The sequence below is a fragment of the Microtus pennsylvanicus genome, chromosome 6 (genome assembly GCF_037038515.1).
Source record: "Microtus pennsylvanicus isolate mMicPen1 chromosome 6, mMicPen1.hap1, whole genome shotgun sequence".
Lineage (NCBI taxonomy): Eukaryota > Metazoa > Chordata > Mammalia > Rodentia > Cricetidae > Microtus > Microtus pennsylvanicus.
The window spans coordinates 125,757,600-125,779,272 of record NC_134584.1 but is presented as its reverse complement, the minus strand read 5'-3'; positions in this window follow the sequence as shown (position 1 = coordinate 125,779,272).

Here is a 21,673-nt window from a genome sequence, read left to right as displayed (position 1 = left end):
ATGGAGCTGCGGTTGGGTTTGCTGGAGAGTGAGGTGAAAGAGAAAGAAGCCAGGGAGAGGACAGTGGGAGGGGCACAGCTGAGCAGAGGTCATCTGGGAAGCACCTGCTTTATGACTGGCTGGAGAGCCTGCCACTCTCCAGGAGGGGTTGGTAGGAGCAGACGCCAAGGACACTGACCTGTCTGTCTCCACCTGGATCTGCCCTTTGAAGAGTTTTGTGAGAACCACCATCTTGGGTCATAGAGAGCACCCTGACAGTGGGGTTGGGGTCTGCATCTGGGAAAGCCGTGGAGTGGAGTGGGAGGTCCAGCCTCTTGGGAAGCCCCAGGTGTGTTTAACTGGCGCCCATCTCCAGGCAGTATGGGATTTCCACAGGGCACACGTTTTGATCTCTTGACCTGTGACTGGGAAGCCTCCTGCCATAGGAAGTTCAAGGCTAGACTATACAAAGTTGTACATCTTAAGATGACATCAGCAACATCTTTGGCGGGGGGAGTCCTACATATTTTTAATTTTTGCCACTAGTACTTCACCGGATGTATTTTTTTTCAAAAACAGTAAAAGTGACTTCTTCATTTAATGATGAGGTCAATAGCAAGGTTAAACTTGGCTTTGGTTTTCTTTGAAATGCTAGTGACACTCTTGCAGAAGTCACTTAACAATCTTCTAGAAGCACCTTCCATGGACAAATGTCAAGGATCACATCCTGTGTTTTCAGTTAACTTAGATTCTTGATATGGGAAGGAAGAAGAGTTTAAAGAATTTGGGAATCCTAGTTCTGAGACACGTGTCCATTACTTGGTCTTTTTGCATATGATTTATAAACATTTTTATTTGATCAGTGAAGAGTGAAGTGCCCGTCTTCCTGATGACTAAGTATGCATGGAATCCTTGATCGTTGAGTTTGGGTAGCTACCATTTGTCCCAAGTCACCCTCGTCAGCTTGCCTTCTGTTCATAGGAAACGAGAAGACGTGCCCTTCCTTGGTCATAGGCCAAGGCCAGACGCTCTGTGAAGGGAATTCATACCCATTTCATCATCTAGGGTTCTAGATCCAGGACTGAGGTTAACACTGTGCTACTGCTTAGGCCCACGGGAGCAGAATTACGTAGGAAGTACAAACAGAAATGCAAGGTTCCTAGACTGTCAACCACGTACGTCCCTCCTTCCTGTGTCTGGGGGCAGCCTGCACTTCAGCCTAGCTAAACCCCTTCCGTTGAGACACAAAAATAAAACATAGTTTATAATTTCGGAAAGAGGAAGTTGGGAACGACTGGGTTTATGGATTAGCAATGAATATCTCTGAACCCCCAGGTAAATTCATACTTGGTATTACACTCCCCTGCTGATCATGATTGGAAACGCACGGGGCTGAAGGAGTCCGTGGTGGTGGAGTGCTTGCCTGGCGAGCACAAGGCCCTGGGTTTTAACTTTTTAACCCATCGATACGTCACCTGCCCCGTGTCAACCTGATTTCAGACCACTTCCCTTTGATTTATTACAGCTTTAAAAAAAAGATAAAATTGTAGGATTGTTGTGTGTGTGTGTGTGTGTGTTTAAATCACAACATGGTGTGTCTCTTGGTGGGACTGAGCAATATAAAACATGCAACAAGAAAGGTATTGGGCCCAAAGCACCATGGAGACAGATAATGATGCCGAGTTATTTAGACACATTATCATAAGGCTGTTCTTTTAAGACAGTCTCATTGTGTAGCTTGCTTGTAGATCAGGCTGGCCTTGGCTCAAAAGAGCTCTGCTTCCTTGATTCCTCAATGAGATTAAAGGCACATGACACCACACCTGGTTAAAATGTGTTTTATTTTGAATGAAAAAAAAAACAATGGCTATTGTGGTTGTATAAGTTTCTTCAATGATAGCACCTTCAGTACTAGTCTGGGAAGAACATAGGCTGGCCCTCTAACTCAGCAGCTCAAACAACTCGCCTCCGGAGGGAACGCCTCCAGGTAGTGGGCGTTTTCTTCCTCCATGAGATTAGATCCAGAGACCTAGCTGACAGAACTCCCAGTGAGAAACCCGAGCACCAGGTACAGGTTGGCCTTGGAATGGGGCTACAGAACCCAGATGGTAAACACACACACACAGCATTTCCTTCACCACGAGCTAAAACACCCTGTATAGTGTAATACCGCCACATTTGAATATTTCTAAATATAGTGTACATTTTGGGCAAAATAACTTGTTACATAATCTGGAGATCTCACCCCACAACCACTCTTACTTAGCGATTCTAAAGGAGTCAGCAGCTCCGCTTTAACCATTCAGACGCTCACCAGGGCACAGCCAGCAGACACCGAGGAGTCAGATTTTGTTGGGTGTGCACGTAGGTAACAACCTTAGCAAATATTTAGGTCACTGCAGATTTCTCTGCCACATACAAAACGTCTTTCCTGCAGCAGCTCAGGGGCTTCTGAACTGTGCACATGTGTGGCTGTGTCTTCAGGAAAATAAAACGGAAACAGCATTTCAGCACAGCCAAGGGCCTCCATTTATCTTAATGTATGGTTGTTTTTTTTAAGTGAGTCACAAATTATGTTCTTTTACGCTATGATTTTTCAAGTATGCTATCGAGATCTGCAGAAAGCATAGTAAGGACTGCTGGGATCCACCTGAGTTAGCACCTCCGAGCCATCCTGGATTGGGTTGCTATAAGGGAAAAGGTTGCTAGTGGTTGGGGTGGGGACGCTAGGCTGGAACCTGTTTACCCCATCTTGTTCCTTGTGCTGCCAACAAGGTTCAATTAGCCTTTTGAGAGATAAAAGATAAAGATTTATTGTACCCCACATTCAACTGAAATCAGAATTTCACAGGCGGGTCACAGTCGTTAGAGACACTATTCTCCTAATAAGCACCATATGGGTGTGCGCAATGCAATCATTCCTTTAACACCCCTGAGCAGGCACCTCCAGCTACAGCCCAATTTAGATCCACTTGTGAACTTAGGGTCGAAGCCAACCGTGGAAAGACCCCGTCTCTGGGCCAAGGACACAGTGGCTTCCTACCTAACAGGGGTGTGAAAGGTAGAGTTGAAGCTAACTCCCCACACGGGAGAACGGAGTGTCCTAGAATTTATATACCGAGCCACCGCAGCTCTCTGACCCAGGAACACAGTCAGACGTGCATGCGCACAAAGCATGCATTGTGCAGCGTACAACGGCCATGCTTTTTGGCGGAGCATCAAAGCGGTGGCTTCGTTCTGCTGCATCTGCGCACAATCGCGGAGCCGGGGTCGCACGGGGCGGGGTCAGGCTGGGCCTTTCCTTTTTCCCTTTTTAGCTCTGCGTGGCTGTTTTGAAGGCTGATGTTTTTTTGTTGTTGTTGTTTTACAAGGAAGTCTCCAGCGCAGCCAGCCCTAGTCACTGTTACAAAAAACGGGGTCAGGCCCACGAGAAACACAGGGAATTGAACTCGCCGCGTGGAGGTCTTCCACTCCCTAACTTACTCGGGGCCACAGCTGAGCACGCGGGAGATGGAGGTTGCTGGGGTAAACGAAACGCTTGGTGTGCCCACTGCGCGCCCCATCTCGCCCCACTCGGCAATTCTCACTCCACGCCTCCGTCCGGCGTCCCGACTCAGCAGGTCCCACCCCTCTCGATAGGCCCCGCCCCACTCCAGAGGCCCCGCCCCTCGACACGGGCGGCGCCCTGCGCGCCAGCTGCCGCGCTAAAATTAGCGTCCCGCGCGTGAGCTGGCGCCCGCAGGAATGCGCGCGCAGGCCGGGGCTGCGCGTGCTGCACCAAATAAAGTCAAAGGCTCGTCTGGCAAGAGGGGCTCCGGCGCCTGGGGCCCCCAGGGTCACACGCGGCTGCTGGAGGCCGTCAGCCGGTGCTGGGGGGCGGGGGGGGGGGGATTTGCGAAGTTTACAGAAAGCTCCGGACAAAAGCCGCCCAAATGTCACTCCGTTTTTGGAAACCATCATGCCGGGTTTTTAGGGCTGTAGCTATAATAAGTCAAATGTTCCATGCTGGTGCAGTAAACATGCGTGTCTAAGGGACATCCGTGTGTGCAAGAGAGCATACCCACGCTAGACCATGTTCAAAGTGCAGTTGGGAAGCAAACCTCAGGACGTGTTGGTGCAGGAGCTCCCAGGTCTGATCAGGCGCTGTGTCAGCGGGCTTTTCCCTTGGACGAACTGTGATGGTGCAACAGACTTAAACTGAGAATATGTTTGAGGTGCTACACAGTTAATTTATGACTTTTTGTGAGTTGTTCAATTTAACGCTCTTCAGTACCCCCAAAAAGAAAAAAAATCACCGTGTTATTATTTTTTTTTTAAATGACATTATGTCAAGTGTGGTGGCGGATACCTGGAATCCCAGGACTTTGGAGGCAGAAGGGTCATAAGTTCAAGACCAGCCTGCCCAACACAGTGAATTCTGTCTTAGAAGGAATAAGGAGGGTGTGTGTGATGACATTTCTCCCTCAGCAGCCTTGGAGCAGATTGCGCTTCTCCCAACAAGTTATGGACCTCCCTTATTCAGGCCTGAATGACATAATAACTTGCCATTGCTTCAACAGCGATGGTGGCACAGGGCCGGGACACCGACGAGTTTTGTGCCTGGAATCCTGCTCACAACTTGCCCGAAGACTCTGCTCACACACTGCGAGGCAAAGGTGATGGAAACCAAAGGGAGCGCCCCATGTTTTATCAAGGAATCTTGAAGGCTTCCTGGTTCAAACTTCTGGGAGAAAAATTCTACTCTTTCCCTGTCTGTGACTGTGTCTAGAGCCAGAGGCTGTTTCATGGGGACACAATAGAGTTCTCTGCTGAGACCTGAAGCTAAGTTCCCAGGGGAACACACCTCTGTATTGCCCCTGATGCACATAGCAGCCACCACATGGGGCTGGGAAATCTTGGTAGACCAAGAGCATCTCAGGGCATCCTGTTTACTTTTACGTCTTTATGAAAACAGAACAAAACAAAGCAGCGTGTAGTCGCCTCAGCAAGGAGCAGTCACCGTGGCAGGGTTCTGATCTTCATGTATCCACCCTGAAAAAGCACTGGCTGTGTGCCCACAGGGTGCTGGGTAACACCAAACACACACTCTCCATCCTTAGATGAACATGGGTAACAAGGAGTCCCTTCTGAAACCCTGGATATCAGGGCGCCCCCTGCTGTCCTCGCTCTTAGAGAATAGACTCCCACAGGCTGCCTCCTACGGGGGTCAAAGGTATCATTGGGTGTCAATACCAATTGTGTGCAATCTTATTTCACCGGTGAGCTCGGAGAAGAAATGACTTATTGGGAATGAAAAATATAACCACAAATAAAGGAGGTGAATGTTTTTCTAAAACTAACCCCTACTCAGAGGTGTTCATAGACAGCCTAGCGTTAAGCCAACACAGCAATCTTTATCTGTTTATGTATGACTTTAAAAGCAAGGACTGCCTTTGTGTAGTTGTGAGAGAGGGAGGTTGTATATTGTATTTTTAAAAATATTAAATATCTCAACAGAGGAATCGAAAATGGCTGAAAGACACTTAAGGAAATGTTCAACATCCTTAGTCATCAGAGAAATGCAAATCAAAACAACTCCAAGATTCCATCTTACACCTGTAAGAATGGCCAAGATCAAAAACACTGATGACAACTTATGCTGGAGAGGATGTAGGGTAAAGGGAACATTCCTGCATTGCTGGTGGGAATGCAAACTAGTACAGCCCCTTTGGATGTCAGTGTGGCGATTTCTCAGAAAATTAGGAAACAACCTTCCTCAAGACCCAGTAATACCACTTTTAGGTATATATCCAAAGGATGCTCAATTGTGTCACAAGGACATGTGCTCAACTATGTTCATAGCAGCTTTGTTTGTCATAGCCAGAACCTGGAAACAACCTAAATGCCCCTTGATCAAAGAATAGATAAGAAAAATGCGGTACATTTGCACAATGGAGTACTACACAGCAGAAAAAAATAACGACAGCTTGAATTTTGCAGGAAAATGAATGGAGCTAGAAAACATTATTTTGAGACAATTATCACATGTACTCACTCATAGGTGGTTTTTAAACATAAAGCAAAGAAAGCCAACCTACAAACCACAATCCCAGAGAACTTAGACAACAATATAGACCAAGAGAGACTCACATAGATCTAATCTACATGGGAAGTAGAAAGTAGAAAAATACAAGATCTCCTGAGTAAATTGGGAGCATGGGGACCTTGGGGGAGGATTGAAGCGGGGAGGGGAGAGACAGGGAGGGGAGCAGAGAAAAATGTAGAGGTCAATAAATATCACTAAAATAAAATAATATTAAATATTAAACAATGAAGCGATAGAAGTCTATGGGGGAACCGAAGAACCCTTTCACTAGATAGATGAACTTCAGTGAAGATGTTATATTTGCAAAATTTTCACTTTCTTAAGAGTCATGCATCCTTTCCCCGGAGCCGGTGGATCCAGAAAAACCATGGGAAGTCATGAAGAGTGGGTCAACCAGAACTTTGTAGGTCGAGAAGGAACTTAGTCAGGGTGTCGGGGTCAAACCCGGCCACCCATTAGTCACAGGTGTTTCTCCTGCGGTGTCTGCTGAGGTGGTGTGGCAACGGGATGAGGTTGAGACTCTCCATCGCCCAGACGGAGCAGCCAAGAGATGGCGTGTTTAAGGATGGAGACCGGAGAAACAGCATCCTCCACACCTACATCTGCTCACTGTGGTTCATTCTTTCACTTGCTGGCTCACTTAATATTTCCCTCCATGCCCCGGCTTCCAGGTAAAGGATGAGGGCCGGAGAGATGCCCAGTTGGCAAAGAGCTTGCTGTGAAAGTCTGAAGACCTGGGTTTGAATTTTAGCACCTATGCAGAAGGCTGGGTGTGGTGGTACACAGTGTAATCTCAGAGACAGGAGGACCTCTGGGCTCACTGGCCAGCCAGTCTAGCCAATCAGTGGACCTGAAATTCACTGAGAGACCCTGACTCAAAAATAAGGTGAGGATCAGACATTCACGGCCACTGTCAGTAATATAGCTAGTTCCAGACCAGATTGAGCTACATTAGACCCTGTCTCAAGGTAGAGGAAAACAACTTGTTCAAAATTGACCAGGAGGGATGATGGAGGTGGGCCATTTGTCTATCTGTTGCGTTCATTAGTTAGTTAATAAAGAAACTGCTTGGCCTTTGATAGGACAGAAAATAGGTAGGCAGAGTAGACAGAACGGAATGCTGAAAAGAAGGGAAGTGAGGCATCAACAGACCAATGGAAGGATTCCACCCATGTCTAGCCTGGAGAACTAGTGAGTGACTTCAGGGTCATGGGCTACCTTGGGCAGCTGCACCATGGAAGAGTCCCCACCCACAGTCAACCCTTCTACCTCCTATGTAATCTAGCGCATGAGCGGGGACACACACACATACACATATATACAAACAGACACACACACAGCTATGGCAGGAGGGAGTAGTGACCGGAATGAGGAGCATCTAGTGAGGCCTCTTTCTCTGGGAAATATTAACACCACATTACCACAGAGCCAGATAGCACCGTATTGTTCCGTATTTTATGGCCTTGACTGGGACCCACGTTTGTCTGGTGGTCACCATGGCAACTGGGCTTCGTGGTGGTGATGGTCATGTCACATGGAGAGGGGAATGAACTCCGGCCCTGTGGCGCCTAAACTCCAAGACATCCTTCCAGAATGGAGCAGAACTCTTATCTTCTTTCTGATTGGCCAGGTCCTGATCATCTCTGTTCTGATTGGCTTACGTGTGCCCATGCGCTAACAATCCCTTCCTGACCTGCCTCTAGCTAAAGGTCTACCCTGGGGCATGGAAGTGTCATTCCTGCTGGAATCAGCAGCTGGTGTTCCCTGAAGTGAGGATCGGCAGGGTGGTAACCCTGGCGCTCAGTCAAAGGCTGAGGCAGAGGCTGTGCTGGCTGAATTCACGGGATCAGGGACTCCATTGGGAGCTACTGGAAGCATGAGGGTGACTCATAAAGACCTGGTTACGGTGCCTTGGCAGGGACAAAGAATGAAGGGCGGATGTGCCACGGACATGTCGGAGCAGCCCAGAGGAGAGGGCTGCCTCCTAGATTCTCATCTATAATTTGTTTTTGTTTAAAAATACAAACAAAACAAGCCAGCAGTGGAGGTGACAGGATTCATATCTTAGCAAGCTGGAGATGGCTCCTCTGGCCCTCCCTGCCTACACATCTTCCTTTTTGCCCCGCCCTGTCAGGGTAGTCTCTGGCACACATCTGCTTGGGGATGCCAGCAGAGGGAGGTTGGGCGCCGTTACCGGAAAGGAGGGACTCCTTGTGCACACATTTCTCTCTCACCAGGCACACCTGTTGGCGCGGTGACCAGGTGTGGCGCTCGGGCTTGTCTGCCAAGGTGAAATTCGCCCTATTCTTTTGACTGTTTGAGAGTGATTTGGTTTTGGTCCCTCATCTCATGCATAGAGAATGGAAAGTTCAGGAAGCGTTAGTTACGACATGCCATGAGGTGCGTTCTCTAAGTCTCTGGCTTATGGGTTGGCCCGGCCCCATTCTTCCGGTGGGGTTCACGAACGTGGGAGTCACGGGTTTCTCTTGTTATTTCCCCCGTTTCCCCAGAAAAGCAACACTAAAGAATTCGCATGATCAGCCTGGGATCTCTAGATGGGGAGAGGACCTACGCTCACAGCATTGTGCTTCTGGCCCGTTGATTAGGCAATTGTGCTTTTATGAATCAGTTATGGTGATGGCTGTGTTGAGTAAGATGTGGAATTGTTCTCACAAAGAACTAAGGATTGCGAGCTTTAAACCATGTGCATAGACCTAAGCATCCAGGGGAGCATGTCTGCCCACTCTTCCTGGCTTGTGCTTGGGTTCTTTATTCCTCCCTCCCTCCCTCCCTCCCTCCCCCCCTCCCTCCCCTCTTCTCTCCTTCCACCCATCCTCCCTCCCTCCCTCCCTCCCCTCTTCTCTCCTTCCACCCATCCTCCCTCCCTCCCTCACTTCTTCTCCCTCCCTCCCTTCTTCTCTCCCTCCCTCCATCCTCCCTCCCTCTGTCCCTTCCTTATCTTTCATTGGCTCTGTGTGCACATGCGTGGAAGCCAGAGGTGGTCATCGGATAGCTGCCCCATCAGTCTCTGCTTTAATGTTAAAGACCATCTCTCACTGAGTTCCCGGGATCCTCCTCTCTGTGCCCCTGCTCCTGCACTGAGGTGACTAGAGTGCACGACCATGCCTAGCTTTTTCTTGCGGGTTTGGGGAATCCAAATTCATGTTCTCTTGCTTTAGTGACTGAGCCATCTTCCCATCCCTGCATTTAGATGTTCTCGGGGGCTCTCCAGCCCCGCTGAGCAAGCGGCAGAGTGATTTCACATTACACAGGGCTCGGTCATGTGATAGTACTGCCAGGAGCAGCCCAGGCAGAGGTGTAGGTTGGGGTTCAAGTCCATGCAGTATGCTCCCAGGCTCAGGCCACATACCTGGACTCTGAAGTTGCCATCCAGAAGAGAAGGGGAGCTTTACAAGTGTCTGAAGACACTTTTGAGTTCCTAATAATACATGGAGCTGTGATCTCATCTCTCACTTACGTGTTAATATTTCTTCTTAGAGCAGACAGAGGTCATTTCATAAATTACACATCTCACTGATTATTCTCCATGGATTGCCTCCTGCTATATAGCAAATATGATAATTCCAATAATTGCAATTAAAAATCATGGGACTTTCGCTCACAGGAGGATGCTTTAAAAGCCAAATAATCACTTTGAAGGGGATCTGAAGAGTCTGGATGAGACCCCATAGAGACAAAGGAGGGAGGAGAAACACTAACGCAGGGACAGACACTGCGTGGAGTCAGGAACACAGGCAGGCTGACAGTTAGGAGTTAAGGATGAGGAAGCAGGGGACTGGGACAATAACTCAGTAGGTCAGGTGATGGTCTGAATCGGGAACCCAAGCACCCACTTCAGAGCCAGTCACAGTGGCCTGTGTCTGTAACTTCTGGTGTAGGGTTGGAGACAGGAAGACCCTAGATGCTCTCTGGTCAGCCAATCTAGTCATGGTGTAGGGTTGGAGACAAGATCCCAGACGCTTTCTGGTCAGCCTGTCTAGTGAATCGGTAAGCCCTAAGTTCTGGGAGAGACCCTTCCTCAAAAAATAAGGAGGAGAGCAATACAGAAGGCATCTACGTCAACTTCTGACCTCCGTATGCACCTGTGTGAGCCACTGTTCTTATGCACACAAGAATGAAAAGGGAGGTGTTTAACACAAATATCGTGGGTGTTTAAGGATTCTAGACACCAGATGTTTCATGAACTAATTTATTTGACAAGCATTTATCATGCTATATGCAAGGCGAAGGGGATTTTAGATATGAGTTTTCAAGACCCAGCAGTTCTGTAGCCTGACGGACAGATGAGCTGGCCATGAAGGAAGCAGGAGCAAGAAGGAAAAGCATGAACAAAAGTAAAGCCTGCTAGCAGAGGGAGGTGGTGCACACCTTTAATCCCAAGACTCAGAAAGCAGAGACAGGTGGATCTTCTGTGAGTCTGAGGCCAGTCTGGTCTATATAGTGAGTTCCAGGATATCCTGGACTGCCTAAAAAAGACTCTATCCCAGCTGGGCGTGGTGGCGCAAGCCTTTAGTCCCAGCACTAAGGCAGAAGTGGACAGATCTCTGTGAATTCAAGGCCAGCCTAGTCTACAAGAGCTAGTTCCAGGACAGGTTTCAAAAGCTACAGAGAAACACTGTCTCGAAAAAAAATGGAAAAAAAAAAGAAAAAGAAAAAATAAACTGACTCTATCCCAAAACAAACAAAAACTACACCAAAAAAAAAAAAAGTCAGCCACAAATACAAACAAAAATACTCACTGAAACCCCAATCTTTCTATGCACAAGCTATGTGTGAGATGCTTGGATCAGTTCCCGGCTGCAGAGATCGGTCCACGCCGAGTCCTTGGTATTGCATCATTCCCAAGCAGTCTTCCTCCTGGCAGGCAGGGGAAGGAAGCGCAAGATAAAAATCAGAACTCAGAATCTCGTCTGAAAATTCCGCGAACGCTAAGCTACAGACCCAACAAGTGTGGCAGGTGGCAGGTGGCCTCGTTCAGACAGGGCATGTCGAAGTGGAGCGGAAGTGAAAGATGAAAGATGGCTCCCTGGAGAGACTATCAGGAGACACACAAGTTAGCATCAAGGGGTCAGGTAGTCACTCAGTGGTGAAGCAGAATGAACACTGAGGACCTGGGTTCAGAGCCTTGGCACCCGTGGAAAAGCCAGGTGTGGTGGTGTGTGGGTATCACCTCAACCCTGGGAGGAGGGGCGCATTGACTTCATGGGCTGTAGTAATAAGGGCGTGGCGGCGGGGCTATGTCCCCAAAACCCAGCCGCCTGCCCGGCTAGCTTATGCCCCGAAATAATTACACGGAAACTGTATTCTTTTAAACACTGCTTTGGCCCATTCCTATCTAGCCTCTTCTAGGCTAATTCTCACATATTAATTTAGCCCATTTCTAATCATCTGTGTAGCGCCCCTAGGTGCGCTTACCGGGAAGATTCTAGCCTAAGTCCATCCTGGGTCGGAGCTTCATAGCGTGAGTCTTCTCTGGAGCAGGTAGCATGGCGTCTCTCCTGCGTCTGCTCCGGAGAGGAGAGCTGTGGAGTCTGAGCTCACTTCCTCTTCCTCCCGGCATTCTGTTCTGTTTACTCCACCCACCTAAGGGTGGGCCTATCCAATGGGCCTAGCAGTTTCTTTATTGCTTAGCCAATGAAATCAACAGATTGATATATGACACTCCCACATCACTTCCCCTTTTTCTGTTTAAACAAAAAAAAAAGGCTTTAACTTTAACAATGGGCAAACCAGAGCTTCAGGTTTGCTGAGGGACGTTTTCTCGAAAAAGAAGGTGGAGACTTTTAGAGGAAGCTATCAGACACCAACCTAACACACACACGTGAAGTGACATCTGCAGTAGCGTGTGCACACACCACGCAAACACGTACATGTTCCACACACACAAAGAACATGGTGCTGAGTATTTGGGGGCTCAAGAAGGAGGAGTCTGCTAGATGCATAGTTCCAAGTCAACGAGAGGTAACGGGAAACAGTGTGAAGTGCAGGATAACGTGGGCCTTCTGGGACCAGGACTGATACGTGGGTGGGGCGTGGCATCTCTTCAGTGGCCCACGATAATGGTGGCATGGGAGGGAGCCCACTGTGGCAGAGACATAGGTAAAGATTATACAGACATCACAGTTGAGGCCACGGACACCTCGTCCATTAGCCCTGTTTTCAGGGTGTTGCCTCAGAGGGTGACTGGGACCTTTGCAAGAGAGGGTTCATTAGGCTGTTGACAGGAAAGGGAGGTTCAGTGATGGTGACCCTGAGATTACGAGAGTGAGGATGACACATGACTGCGTAAGTGTGCATAACATGATGCTAAGCCCCACTCCTTGGGCTCAGCCTGGGTGGGCGGGCCACACCTAGTAGCATCCCGCAGAAAATGAGACAAGGAAGGACTGAGCCAGAAACTCTGGGTCCAGAAGACCAGGGGGTCTAGACTGAAAGATGTCATAGAGGCAAAGCCATCACAGAGCTCGTGGTCAGGAACCACACAACAGCCTCATCTCTGGATATGTAGGCAGGGGGCCCCCCAGTCCTTCAGCCTGTAGGTCTGCACTGGTGTGTGCATACAGGTGAGGCTTGCCAGCTCCCTCCTCTACATACTCACTTGCATAACACGCATGACAGAGCCACTCATGTGGCCCAGGTGCTATGCTGTGTACCAGGACAGAGGGAGTAGGAGGGACCAGGTCCGCAGAAAGTTCCCAGTCCACGTGAGAAGGCATGGATGGAAGCCGACCCAAGTAGCTGCTACCACGGCTATGAAATGAATGGAGGGGCGATTGTGTTGAACCAGGACTCAGGAAGGTAGAAGGTGTCGAAGCTCTCTGTCCTGGTAATTCCCAGAAGGAGCAGCGCGAGCGGAGGGAGGGGTAACGGAGGCCAGGGGCGCCTATCAAAGGTTGCCGCATTAGGGACTCTTCGGCGGTTCATGAATTAGCCTTAGCCTGATCCTCAGAGAAACCAGTAGGAAACGGGGCAGAAGGAAATATGTTCATTCTTATCTTCGTGCTTCAGGATGAATACCATCCGATGGGGGTATTGCCTCGTCTTCATTAACTTCAGAGTTACGGAGGAAGCAAAGCTCTAGGTGTCTGTGAGAGCGTCTCTAGGTCGGGATGACTGAGGTAGGAAGATCCGCTCTGAATGTAGAAGGCCCCGTTCCATGGGGATCCTAACTAAGCAAGAAGGGGAATGAGCCAAGCACTTGCACCCATCTCTCTCTGCTTTCCGACTGTGGGTGTCACGTGATCTCTGCTTTCTGGCTGTGGGCGTCACGTGACCAGCCAACTCATGCTCCTGCCGCCATGTCATGCTCAAACTGTAAGCCAAAATAAACCCTTCCTTCCTAAGTCGCTTCCGTCCACCAAAAAAGCCAGTGGTGACTCATACAATGGGCCCATTGTAATATGGAGAAGGTCAGTCTTGCCCTCATTAACCTGTGGCCTAGACAGACAGCAAACCAGAGGGCAAGCCCAGGGCTTCCCCCACAGGGCACGGACTCCATGCCAGGTGCCTTGCCCTTGAGTACCCAGAGCTGGAGGCCAGGTCTCCAATAGTTCCATCTTCTGCTCCCGGCGTCCGGTGCACGGTGGTAGAGGCACACAGCCCACAACATACTATATACACTCCATACCCCTGTACACTCAACATACATACACATACTTCACACGTCTTTCCACCCCTAACACACACACTATATATACATATATATACACACCTCATACCCCCTGTACACCCAACATACATACATACATACATATGCTTCACACCCTCTCCACCTCTAACTCCTATATTCCCAACATACATATGCAACACACCTCATACCCTCCACACACACATATAACACATATACAACATGCATACACATGCCTCACACTCATTCTACCCCCAGCACACATATACATAACACACTTCACACCTTCCCACACCATACTCTACATACACATATACACATGACACACACATTCCTCCCACTCTTCCATGCATACAACACACAGCACGCATACCTCACGCCTCAAGCACATGCACATACGACACACACATAAACTCATAGCACACACCTTCCACATACCACACATATATATCTCATATGTCATGTCCACATACCTACCCTCCACACACACCATACATTCACCCTACCACAGACCACACAATACGCATACACATACCACATACTCACTACACACACCACACATACACACCCCATACTCTCATACTCCACACCCACACACGTGCATACGTACATCACACACATTACACATACACACACACGCACCTACTACACACACATACTACATGCACACAACACACACATCCACATACCATGCTCTCCTATCACAGACATGCCCCTCCACACACACCCCACATGCACACATGATGGAAGGCACAGAGCAGCAGCCCGGAGGTAGATCTTGCGGGAGAACAGGCCCATGAAACAAGGAGGCTCCTGCTTGTTTGGGGAATCCTATTTTTTTCCTTACAGGTTCAGAATTCACACTCGGGGCCTGCCTCCAGGCTGCCCCTGAGGGCCCTAGCATGTCTGCCGTGCCTGAAGCTCCAGATCCTGCCTGACAGGCTTATAGCTCTAACTTTCTATTTCTGAAACCCCAGTTCTTAGTAGCCAGCACTCACTGGGCCACCGGCTTCTGAGAATGATTGCGTTTGTCAGCTGCTAAGTCACATGCCCTTCAGCCTGGCCCTTTCCCGAGGGGTGACAGAACTTCTGTTGGAGCAGATGAATGTTACTGTCACAGAGAGGTTGACATCCCTTGTAATGCCACCCAAGGCTCACCACAGTCACCCAGAAGTGGAACTCAGCCCTGTCACAGTGAATTAGTGTTCCCGAAGCCCCTGGCTCTCCAAATACCACTGGTAGCAAATTAATGGAGCGTTTGGCTCCTTCCGTTTAACTCATCAAGGAACTGGCCCCATGATGAAAATGTAGTTTAATTAAGATAATAGCTCCCATTTAAATAGAGCCTCAAAGCAAGAATTGAGTCTCTTCGTTTTCTTTTTAAAAATAGGATTTTCTTTATTTTTTAATTATGTAGTATGTATATGTAATATGTACATGTAATGATGTGTATATGTAATATGATATGTAATGATGTGTGTATGTAATATGTATATGTGTGGGTACCTGCATGTGAATTCAGAGGGCCTTGGAGGCCAGAGACATCCTATCCCTTGGAGCTAGGATTACAGGTGGTTGTGAGTTACCTGTTATGGGTCCTAGGACCCGAGCCTGGGTCCTCTGCAAGAATGGCGAGTCCTCTTAACCACTGAGACATTTCTCTGGTCCTCTTAACATTGTTTTATCCCATTATTATCTCAGTGTGTGTGTGTGTGTGTGTGTGTGTGTGAGAGAGAGAGAGAGAGAGAGAGAGAGAGAGAGAGAGAGAGAGAGAGAGAGTGTGAATGTGTGTGTATGTGTGTGTGAGAGAGTGTGTATGTGTGTGTGTGTGTGAGTGTGTGTGTGTATAAAAACCAGAGAACTTGCAACTGTCTCTCTCACCTTTTACTAGGTGAGTCCAGAGAACTGAGCTCAGATGGTCCGGCTTGGTGACAAGCCAGCCCAATTCTCTTCATTTGCAAACCAATGTCACCTGTCACTCCGAGCCAACCTTCAATGAATGGTGTATTTATTCCCGTTTTAGGGACGAGAGGAGGGAATTTACCACACATGGAAAAGAGGAGCAAATGGCAAAGAGAAGCAAGCCCAGAGCCCCAGGTCCTGGCTTGCACACTGCCTGCATTTGCTTAATGTCTGTGAGCTCCCAGCAGCACACAAATGTCGCAGGGAAGAATGTTTCCCAGCATGCATTTAATGAATAGGGTGTCTTGTGTACTCGCGAAGCTGGAAATAGATCCTCACCATGGAATGTGGAATGCGGAGTGGACAAATGGAGAATGTAGCCCTGCTCAGCAAGGCAGGACTCACCCCACACATAGCCCCACGCTGGCATGCTCTCTGTGCTGTTTGGAAGCTCCCTCCACCCCCAAGGGTGGTACAAAGAGCCTTGTGTTACGGTCTCAACACCACTATTAATATCCTGTGGCCCATTAAGCCCTGAGCCCTTGGTTGGGGTTCTCCCAATCTCAAGAAGGAAAAAAAAATAGTCTGACTGGGGGAAGGGACTGGAAGAGGAAGAGAGAGAGAGAGGGAGAGAGACAGACAGAAAGACAGAGAGAGAGAAACACACACACAGAGAGAGAGAGCTAGTTCTCATTTACAGTCCTTGAGTCAAGAATTTAGAAGCATGACCACAGCCAAAGCCTCAGAGCCCTCGTATCAAATGCTGTTATTTTTGGGTAACTTGAAAATAAAGCTGGCCGAGGGATGGGCAAGGTGCCCCAGCGGCTGCTGCAGGAAGCAGGAGGGCAGGGTTCTGCAGAAGAGGGTCATGTCACCCCAGGGGCAGCTGCCAGGCTGGCTCTGCCTATTGGCTTCCTCTCAGGAGAAACTGAGGAGCTTCCCTCTCCCTGGGTTCACCTCCCCCTATGTGGGCTGGAGGGTGGTGACACTTCCCTCCAGTTTCCCCAGAGGCAGCTTGGCACAGTGTCCACCCCGATGACTCTGGGTGAGGAAACTTGGTGAAGCCTCGCTGTCCCTCACTTGATGTGTCTTTATTTAAACAGCTTTCCCAGGACTGAGCGCTCCCTCCCCTCGGCAGGAAATCTGCCTACGGGGAGTATTTTTATGCTCCACCTGCACTGGGTGAAAGGGAACCCTGGTTTAAGATGTCACTGAGGCAAAGTCTCCTCTAGCCCTGCAGATCCGCATCCACGTCAGAACTGAGGTCTTTGGCAACACAACTCACTCTGTCTCTCCAGTCTCCATTCCTGGTCATTCTGCCTGGACATGTCACACCAGACACCACACCACACACATACTCTACACCACACCATACACACACACCACCACTACACACACACAAACATATCACACAGACACAGACACACACACACTACACCACACCACACCACACACACACACTACACCATACACACCACACCACACCACATACACACACACACCACACACAAACATACCACATAGACACAGACACACACATACTACACCACACCACACACACACTACACCATACACACCACACCACACCACATACACACACTACACCATACACACCACACCACATACACACACACCACCCCTACACACACACCACACCATACATGTCACATACACCACACCACACCGATACACACACCACACCACACATACACCCCACACCACACACACACTACACCACACCACACACACACTACACCACACCACACACATACACAACACACACACCACACACATACACAACACACACACCACAACACACCATACACACACCACACTACACCACACATACACCCCATACCACACACACACTACACCACACCACACACATACACAACACACACACCACAACACACCATACACACAACACACTATACCACACATACACACATACACCCCATACCACACACACACTACACCACACCACACACATACACAACACACACACCACACACATACACAACACACACACCACAACACACCATACACACACACCCATACACCCCACACCACACCACCCACACACTACACCACACCACACACACAAACACATCACACACACATACACTACACCACACACACAATACATCACATCACACCACACATGCACACACACACCATACACACACACCACACATACACACATACACACCACACACACATACACAACACACCACAACACACCACCCACACATTACACCACACCACACACACAAACACATCACACACACATACACTACACCACACACACAATACATCACATCACACCACACATGCACACACACACCACACACACCACACCACACACATACACACATACACACCACACACACCGCACACCACACCACACACATACACACCACACACACACATACACATACGCACCACACCACACACCATTAATAAATAATAAACAAAATTCCATGCTAGTCCCAAGAACTCTTCTTTCTTCAGAGTATGAGAAACAAATGGAAGTTGCTGCCCCTGGGCTTCTGGCATGTTCAGTGCCCCAAAGGACTTCCTCTCCTCAGTGATCATGTGTAGATACCACACACGGCCAGGAGGCAGAGCAGAGTCATTTGGTGTTTGGAGCCTAAGAGGAAGATGTGCGTCACCGACGTGACCACCAGGAAGGCGTCCTTCCCAAACCTGCTTTCCCAGGCTCTGGTGCAGCCACTGCCATATTCCGCCACCTGCAAAGCCTCTGCAGAGCAGATGTCCACTTCCCCTTCTGCTGCTGTCCCTTCCTGCTGGCTCCTCCACTAAGCCTCCCAGGCTGGAGCTGGGCAGGTGCAGGGACTTTCCATCCCCTTGAGCAGTCACTGTCCTCATGACTGTGTCTGGGAATCCTGTGACAGTCACATAGACTCTGGTGGAATTTGTAATAAGCTGGGATTGTCCATGGACGCTGGATACTAGTGCTGACCCAGAATCTATCAATAGTTAGGCTTTGCAGAAATTAGGCAACTCCTGTGCAACCCGTAGTCAGCCCACCTCGCCCTTCGTGTGCCCACTGAGGGACCTGTTAAAACCCAGAGGCCTGAGGGCCTGCATTCCTGACCAGCGTCAACTGCGCAAGGCTGCAGCAGTCTCACTGCGCAAGGCTGCAGCAGTCTCACTGCGAAGTGGAGCCCACACTCCTTGAGGGCCAAGGTCATGCCTGATTTGATCTTGATTCCTCTGTGCTCAGCACCGTCTGGAGAGCACCGGCTACTTTCCGGTGACTGACAAAATGCTTGATGATGCAGCTCAGGGAGGAACGTTTTGTTGTTGTTGCTGGAAGTTTCCCAGCAGGTTGGGGGGGTCATGGCTGTTGATGCAGTTCCATCTGTGGCAGTGGAAGCTTGTGATTAGCCCATTCACATCTTGGTGGTCAGGACACTGAGAGCTGCTTCTGGAAGCAAAGCCAGTCTATCCTGCTCAAGACCGGCCCCAGTAACTTCCACCAATCATGTCTCCTGCTCCAAGGGTTCCACAGCGCCCCCCAGTGGCACCACCAGCTGTGGACCAAGTGTGCGACACAGGAGCCTGTGGGAGACATTTCACCTTTGACCTTAACAATAGGGTTTAGGGAGGGAGGCAAGAGAAGGGGAAAAAGGTAAGAAGGCAGGGAGTAGGATTAGAGATTTTCCTATCAGGTTAAGTCTCTCCTGCCCTCCACATTGACACACAAACCAAACCAAGAGATGAGGTGTGTGTGTGGGGGGGTGGAATAGTTCAAAAGATAAAATGTTTGCCTTGCAAGCATAAGGACTTGAGCCCAGAACTCATGCAAAAAAGCCAAACAAACAAACAAATACATCTGAGGATGATAGTTCGTGCTTATAGTCTCAGCACCGGGCAGCAGGGACTCACAGGCCAGTCAGGTTGGCACACTTGGTGACTTCCGGGCCAGTGAGAAACACTGTCTCAGAAACGGATGGATGGGACCTGAGGGATGACATCTGACATGGTCCTCTGACCTACTCACACTACACACATACCATACACACATGCATAAACAGAAACACACACACACACACACCAAAAACCAGAACAAGACAGGCACAGATGAAGAGCATGCAAAGCCAGGCTGGTAATTAGTCCACCCACCCCCCCACCCCACCACCCTATAGTCCTCAAGGCAAACCAGAGTTCCCAAATGTGCCTAGACATAGGCACCGAGGGAGGGGCTGGGCTTTTTGGTCAGAATGGCTTTCATTTTATTCCACAAGTCAGCGGGGGTACCAGGTCTGTTGGGGAATCTGTGATTGACAGCCTTCCCCTAACAGAGAGGTCATAGTCTGTTCACGGAGCTGACATGAAAGCCTCAAGACACTAGGGTCTTCCCAATACTCCCTCCTACTTGATAGGACAAAGCCTGATGTTTTAACGTGCCGGTTGTGCCCTGGTGGAGGCCAATAGAGGTCCAGGTGACTTTCATCTTCAACAGCACAGAGTTGGGAAGTAGGGACCAGAAAGAGTTTACAAATTAAGTTATGCCCAAATTTATCTTTCCTGTCTTTAGAAAAAAATGAATTCTAAAGGAGTAAAAATTTTCATTATGAAATACATAAATCTCTAATAATTTTTAAAATGAGGGAAACCCAGAGGGAAGTAATACTTTATTTTTCAGCATTTTCTATACTCATTGCTGTTTTGTTCTTGCAGCAAATGCCCTGCAGGAGCAACTTGAGGAAGGAAAGGTTAGTTTAGGCATAATGTGTAGGCAATGTGTAGGCAATGTGTAGGTGCAGTCATCACAGAGAAGGCAGAGCGGGAGTGTGAGGCAGCTGGTCCCAGGGAACCCACAGGAAGCAGCGAGAGACCAGCCCTGATTCCCAGCTCCACTTTCTTCCTTTTATTCAGCGTGGGACCTGTATGGAATGACACTGTCCACAGAGGGGGAGGGGCTTCCACCTCAGTGAGCAGAATCTAGGCGTTCCTCACAGACAAGCCCAGGTTTCTTTCCACTGTTATTCTTCACCCTGTCAAGTTGTAAGTCAGTCAGACTCAACTCTCTCAACGTCAAACACAAGTCCTAAGAACACATGATTATGCTTGGTCTTTTTCTACGCGTCTTTCTCAACAGGGTTCTAATTTGGACATTTTTTTAAGCGATATGTGTAATTTTGCTTGGTGTTTTAAAATTTAAGCTTCTTTTACCTTTGCAGCCACAGCCAGCACTCCCTGTGTGGAGCTCCATGCTCTGACCGTACCGACATCCACTAACATGGTTGGTTACATATCAGGCGTTCAAGCAGTTCTGACGGTTGTACAAACATAATTGTGTTAAAAACGAAACATAGAAAGCGTGTGTTTGCCGTAGATATAGAAATGTCAGACTGATGCGAACCCCTGACGGATAATGATTCCAGGTGTTTTTAGGAGCTAGCGAGCAAGCGACAGAAAAGTACGGAGGGATCCTAGGGACCCTCCATGGGAAGGGACTGGAGAGAGACAAGGTCCAGGCCCGGCAGTCTCCCCCAGGGAGAGGAGGAAGGAGATGAACGGGGAGGGATGAGCTGGAGACGGAATTAAAGGGTGTGTGTGGGAGGAGTGTGTAAGGATGTGTGGGAGGAGTGTGTAAGGGTGTGTGGGAGGAGTGTGTAAGGATGTATGGGAGGAGTGTGTAAGGATGTGTGTGGGAGGAGTGTGTAAGGGTGTGTGGGAGGAGTGTGTAAGGGTGTGTGGGAGGAGTGTGTAAGGGTGTGTGGGAGGAGTGTGTAAGGGTGTGTGGGAGGAGTGTGTAAGGGTGTGTGTGGGAGGAGTGTGTAAGGATGTGTGTGGGAGGAGTGTGTAAGGGTGTGTGGGAGGAGTGTGTAAGGGTGTGTGGGAGGAGTGTGTAAGGGTGTGTGGGAGAAGTGTGTAAGGGTGTGTGTGGGAGGAGTGTGTAAGGGTGTGTGGGAGGAGTGTGTAAGGGTTTGTGTGGGAGGAGTGTGTAAGGGTGTGTGGGAGGAGTGTGTAAGGGTGTGTGGGAGGAGTGTGTAAGGGTGTGTGGGAGGAGTGTGTAAGGGTGTGTG